The sequence below is a fragment of the Tursiops truncatus genome, chromosome 13 (assembly GCF_011762595.2).
Source record: "Tursiops truncatus isolate mTurTru1 chromosome 13, mTurTru1.mat.Y, whole genome shotgun sequence".
In the NCBI taxonomy this organism is placed as follows: domain Eukaryota; kingdom Metazoa; phylum Chordata; class Mammalia; order Artiodactyla; family Delphinidae; genus Tursiops; species Tursiops truncatus.
The window spans coordinates 29,930,429-29,936,822 of NC_047046.1; the positions used below are offsets into that span (position 1 = coordinate 29,930,429).

At 45.4% G+C, this 6,394-nt stretch overlaps 1 pseudogene; it reads right to left on the reverse strand.

The window, feature by feature from the left end:
* Nucleotides 1-4,206: 4,206 nt before the first annotated feature.
* On the reverse strand, nucleotides 4,207-5,936 carry LOC101321459 (uncharacterized; annotated as a pseudogene).
* Nucleotides 5,937-6,394: the final 458 nt, after the last annotated feature.

Genomic DNA, 6,394 nt, shown 5'->3' on the forward strand with positions numbered 1-6,394 from the left:
CAAACTGCCGTATTGGAGAGGCCCACCTGGCAAGGATCTGAGGGTGGCCTCCAGCCAACAGCCATCTCAGAACTGAGACCCTCAGTTTACCAGTCCATGAGGAACTTAATGCTGCCAACAACCATGTGAACTTGGAAGCAGATCCTTGCCCAGTCAAGCCTTCAGATGAGACTCAAGCCTTGGATGACATCTTGATTTCAGCTTGTGAAGGACCCTGAGAAAGAGGACCTGGGAAGGCTGTGTCCAGATTCCTGACTCATAGAAACTGTGACATAATACATACATCTTGTAAGCTGGTAAGTTTTAGCGTAATTTGTTATGCAGCAATAGATGTGTAATATGGAAACTATCCCTGTTGTTAAGAGTTGGTAGGATACATGGAGTCAGACAGAACAGTAACTATATAGCACAATGTGAAAAGAAGTACCATCTTTAGTAACTTGGCAGAGGTTGAAGTCAGGGACTCAATTCTGTGATTCTGGTATTTCAATTCTAGTCTCAGGCTAACTTGATTTCTGTTCTTATAGATTTTTCAGCTGGAAAGGCTCATAAGCAACCCCATCCCTTTGGTTCTTACCCTGTATCCCCCCTGAAAAGAAGAATAATGGTACATATTGGAATTGCCCAACTTGATGGCGTGTTCCTTGAGGGTAGGAAGAGTGTTTTACACTTAGCGCTCTTTTAAGCATCTAGTTCCTGCCGTTTTGTATGAGGGGAGGGCTCGCAAAATATGAATGACATTCACAGTTAGTAAAAGAGCGAAAAACACATGAAAGACCTTTGAATTCCCTGAATGACCTGGTGCATGTACTGGAGATAGGGTGGAGGTGGGGAGCTGCCAGAGCAGTCCTATACAGGACTATGATGACAGTTCATAAGCCAAACATAAGAAACCTCGGAAGACTTCCGCAGGTAATACTTAGTGTGACGCTGCATACTTCCTCCAGAAGCTTTCCAGAATCACTAAAACGGCAGCTCTGAGAGTTATTTTAACTGACTGTAGTGGATGCCGCCTGTGTTCTGCTTATACCCCCTGGGTACGCACCATCACAGTATATTATTTATCTTTTTAAATTTTATTTATTTATTTTTGGCTGTGTTGGGTCTTCATTGCTGCACGCGGGCTTTCTCTAGTTGCGGCGAGCGGGGGCTACTCTTCGTTGCAGTGCATGGGCTTCTCACTGCGTTGGCTTCTCTGGTTGAGGAGCACGGGCTCTAGGCGCATGGGTTTCAGTAGTTGTGGCTCGTGGGCTCTAGAGTGCAGGCTCAGTAGCTGTGGCGTGCGGGCTTAGTTGCTCCACGGCATGTGGGATCTTCCCGGACCAGGGCTCGAACCCATGTGCCCTGCATTGGCAGGCGGATTCTTAACCACTGCGCCACCAGGAAAGACCCCTCACAGTATGTTTTAGAACAACCTTACTGCAAGCGCCCACTGCTCTCCCTGTGAGGGCTGCAGCCAGAAGTGCAGTGCAGCCCTCAGCCCATGACCGTGTGACCGGGAGGAATCCCCAAGTGTCCTCGCCCTCCTTCGGTGGGAGGACTCTGAGCTGTGTTCTACACTCTCATCCACAGCTCCCCAGCGGCACTGAACCCTGGGGCCACCCAGGGGTAACCACTCAATAACACTTCCTTGGGTCACCCCTCAAATCAACTACTTGGTCTCAAATTTTCATCTCAAAGTTGGCTTCTGGGGAAACCCAACTGAAGACCCTAGTAAACAAATAAAGACTGGAGACAAAAGTCAGAGTCTAGTTGCATTAGTCCCGCTGAAGCTGTCTTGCTCAGGAACTAGACATAACTTGAAGAAGGATCCAGTGAAGAATGCTGGGTGGGGGTGTGCACGACTTCTAAGCTGACTTGCTCCATGGGGTGGGTGGGATGAACAGGAGGGCTCAGATCCAGCTGCTGGTGCTGAGAGAAAATTGGGCTCCAGGGCTGTAAAGGGTGTGGCAACAGGACACTGCATTTTATGTCAGCAGCTGGCTGCAGAGACTGCCTGCAGGAGTCCAGTCCCCTATCAGACAGGAGAGCACAGTGATGGTGAGTTCAAGTGGTGTTTGGACGTTTAGGCAGCCAGCAGTGATGGGGAACATTGTCGGGGGAGCTGGACTCCAGCATTGAGTCAGGGTCCAGGGCAGGGGGCTTCCCTTCTCCGAGGAGGAGCTGCGGAACAAAGCAGCCCCAGTCCTAGAGAGAGTGTGGTGCTGACCATGAAATAACACATGAACTCAGGCTACAGAACAAAATAGAAGTGAGTCTAAAACCAGGGCCTTGGGGACAGTGACAAAGGGCTCTGGAACCAGAGACTCTCTGGTTTGGAGCCAGGTCCCAGCTTTCCAGAAGGGTGACTTGTTCAGCTTTTCTGAGCTCAGTTTCCTCATCAGTAGAATGACGATAACAGTTCCTCCCTCACGAAGTTGTGGAAGGGTTTTAGCAATAAAATGTGAAGTGGGAGCACGAGGTAAGTGTGTTCTTTCTCTGCCTGAGTAAGCTGGGGCAGCCTGGAGAGGCCACGCAGCCCCCCTGGAAACAGAACTTGCTTTGAACACAGAAAGAAGGTAAGGGTGTTCTCAGAAACATGGATGGTCAAGGAACCCCATCCCATCCTTTCTTAGCCACGCTGCTTCCTTGTACCAGCCAACTGCTTCTGCTGAAATGATGCATCCCAGGCAGAGGAGGGAGGAAGCAGCAGGGCTGAAGTCATGACTGGGATGTTCAGCAGGCCGGCACACCTGAGAACAGGTGTGCGCGTGCGTGCATGCACCAGACAGGTGGGGCAGAGAGAGGCGGTGGGGAAGGGGAGCCGCAGAGGTTGGCAGGGTGTCAGCTCGCGTACCCCCACTAGAGGTTCAGCACTGAAGGCAGGGTGATGAGGATCGAGGTCTAGATACTTCCTGCCTAAAGTCGGATTTGTCCTGGAGACTGGCTGAGGTCAAGGCTGGCGACAAGGACCAGATTGCTCCAGCAATGGGGAGAAGAGGGCTGGAGAAACAGTGGACTTGGAAGGGCTCTACCAGATTTCAGCACTGAGACAGTAAATCTGCCAAGACCCGTGATCAGGGGCCATAATGACCTTCAAGGCACAGTGTTGAACTCAGGTACACAGTGAGGTTCAGGTACTAAATGATCAAGGTGGACCATGGCCAGTGTGCAGAGTGGATGTCAGTGCCTGCTAATTATCAGCCCTGTGTCCAGGGATCTGTCAAAGGACTTCGTAAGTACATAACTGTGGGTGCTTCAGGTAATGATTAATACATAGGACTTGTGGAATGTTCCATTTCCAAGACACACTTATCAAGCTAAATTTGTATTAAGCCTGTTAGACAGGAGGGGAGGTTACAAAAACCAGAGGAATCTTCTGAGAAAGGTAGCTATTTAATCACAACACTTATGATGCTTGACTTGAACATACTTAAACTGACCTAGACATCTAGAGAGGAAAAATACAAGCTGTATTTCTCTTACATACACCTTTGCCTTATCTTTGAGTTGAGAGATGATTTTTTAAAAATGATTTAGAGTTCTCAATAAATTTTTAGAATATTGACAAATAAAACAGTTGCTAACACCTATGAATCAACACAGAGCCTGGTTTCCTTCAGCAAAGCTGGGAGAAGATTTCAGTCACCCAACCAAGCCCCACCTGTGCCCCAAGCAAGGTCCCAGGAGGGGTGGGTATGCTCTTGTTTTGGCCTCTTGACCTCTTGAGCTCTCCCAGCTCTCCAACAGCAAAAGCCCCAAATAGGGTCACTTCCACTCCTGCAGCTGACTCCAGGCATTATCACCCAAACCAAGACTGAAAGGTCCCCAGTAACACGGCGGGAGTACAAATATTTATTTTTAAATAAATTACTTTTTTCTGGCTTAATCAAAAAGCTTTTATAAGGTTTGATTTTAAACCACATGCAAATACAGTAATCTCTGACGGATTTGGCAAAGATTTATTTATTTTCTTCAATTTCTAGTTTTTTAAATGTAGACACAGATTTGCTTAGATTAACATTGATTCTCAGAGCCCCCAAAAGCTCAGCACAAAGGACGAGGTTAACTGATGAGGGGCCTGAAACAGATTGAGCAGGTGTCTCTGACAGAATGCTGACACGTCCCTGTCGCCCATCCGTTGGAAGTTGAAGCCATTACACTGTGAAAGCAAACACATTTTGGCATCTAAACTCTACTGTGGAGTTTGATTTGCACCTTGGTTTTCTAGTTCCTGCTTCGCAAAGAATAAATAGCAGAGTTCGGTGTAGCCTTTAGTAGACAATCTCCACCGTGTGCAACAGCCAGAGTCCAAGTCTCCATCAAAAGACACTGGTGGCCAGATGCTTTCCAATACGATCCCCAAGCCACTGGCCAGTGATGTGAGAGCAGCAGAGATGGAAGGAAAACGCTTAGAAATTCTGCTGAGAAAATGCCCCCTTTCTTCCTAAGACACACACTCCTCCTGCCGAGAGAGGCTGTGTGCTTTGTTTGGTGTTTAAAGATGTTTAAAGGCAGTTTTTTGGAGGCGGGGGTGGGGGGGATGTTTTCAGACCGACTTGTCCAATCCACTGTCCAATCTGAGTTTTTCTTCAAAAGGCTTTCAATTTCTTCTCTTGATATAATCTTCGGGCTGAGGGCTGTTTTTCCTCCAACACTGTGGGTGTCTAGTTCAGAAACTACTAGTATCTTGTGGGTCATCACAGTGAACACTGGGGGTGACATCATCTAGGTTCATGCTGGGCGTCCAGTAGAATTTGATCCACATCATAAGTGCAAACAGAAATTGAGGCTGCCTGGGCATATACCCAGAAAATGTGAAAACTCTAATTCAAAAAGATAAATGCACCCCAGTGTTCACAGCAGCACTGTTTACAATAGCCAAGACATGGAAGCAACCTAAGTGTCCATCAACAGATGAATGGATAAAGAAGATGTGGTACATATGTACAATGGAATATTACTCAGCCAGAAGAAAGAATGAAATAATGCCATTTGCAGCAACATGGATGGACCTAGAGATTATCATACTAAGTGAAGTAAGTCAGACAGAGAAAGGCAAATATCACATGATATCACTTATATGTGGAATCTAAAAAAATGATACAAATGAACTTATTTACAAAACAGAAAGAGACTCACAGACATAGAAAACAAACTTATGGTTACCAAAGTGGGAAGAGGGGAGAGGGATAAATTAGGAGTTTGGGATTAACAGATACAAACTATTGTACTATACATAAAATAGATAAACAATAAGGACCTACTGTATAGCACAGTGAACTATAATAACCTATAATAGAAAAGAATATGAAGAAGAATATATATACTTGTATAACTGAATCACTTTGCTGTGCACCTGAAACACTGTAAATCATCTATATTTCAATACCAAAAAACTTTAAAAACTAAAATTAAAAAAAAACAAGAAATTGAGGCTGGAGCTGTGCTCCGTTCCCATTACTGAGGTGCAGCTTCACCCAAGGGCCCTGCAGGTTCCCTTCCTGGAACCCCGGGATACCTGAGACTCTGGTGAGCTGGTCAGGCTCTGTGACAAGCAGGAATGAGACTTTGAGTTCATTACTTTTATCTTTTGCAATATACTTTATAAGTATTTTTAATAAAGGTAATATAGGGCTTCCCTGGTGGCACAGTGAGTTGAGAGTCCGCCTGCCGATGCAGGGGACATGGGTTTGTGCCCCGGTCCGGGAAGATCCCACATGCCGCGGAGCTGCTGGGCCCGTGAGCCATGGCCGCTGAGCCTGCGCATCCGGAGTCTGTGCTCCGCAACGGGAGAGGCCACAACAGTGAGAGGTCCACGTACAGAAAAAATAAATAAATAAAAATAAATAAATAAATAAAAATAAAGGTAATATAATATTGAAATAAAATTCAAGTCCAATTTGCTTCCCTCCTCCTTTGCCTTCTTTCACTTTTTTCCCCAGAGACAACCCCATGGAGTGTCCTCCAGTACACCGCTCTAAGCGTATATGTATCCATTGGCAATATATAGCGGTTTTTAAATTTTAAATAATTTGTATCATACTGTTTAAATTTTCTACAACCTGTTTCTTTTTCCTTCTCAGTGGTATGTTTTAGTGACCTATGTTTATAAGGTTAACACATAGAGACCTAGTTCATTTTTTAAATTGCTATTTTAATGTTCTTGGGCATATAAACTTTATTTTTTATTTCTCTCTGATGGGTTTTAGATTGTTCTTTTGGTAGCTGTCTCTTAGCACTTACCTGCAAGTTTCTCTAGAGGAGGACTTTCTAGGTCACAAGGGATGTAAATTTTCAGCTTTACTGGATATTGGTAATTTGACATCAAAACAATTGTATTCATTTTCACTCCCATTAGTAGAATATGCAAGTTCCTCTTCTCCACTTCCTTTCCAACGTCTCATATTGTCCG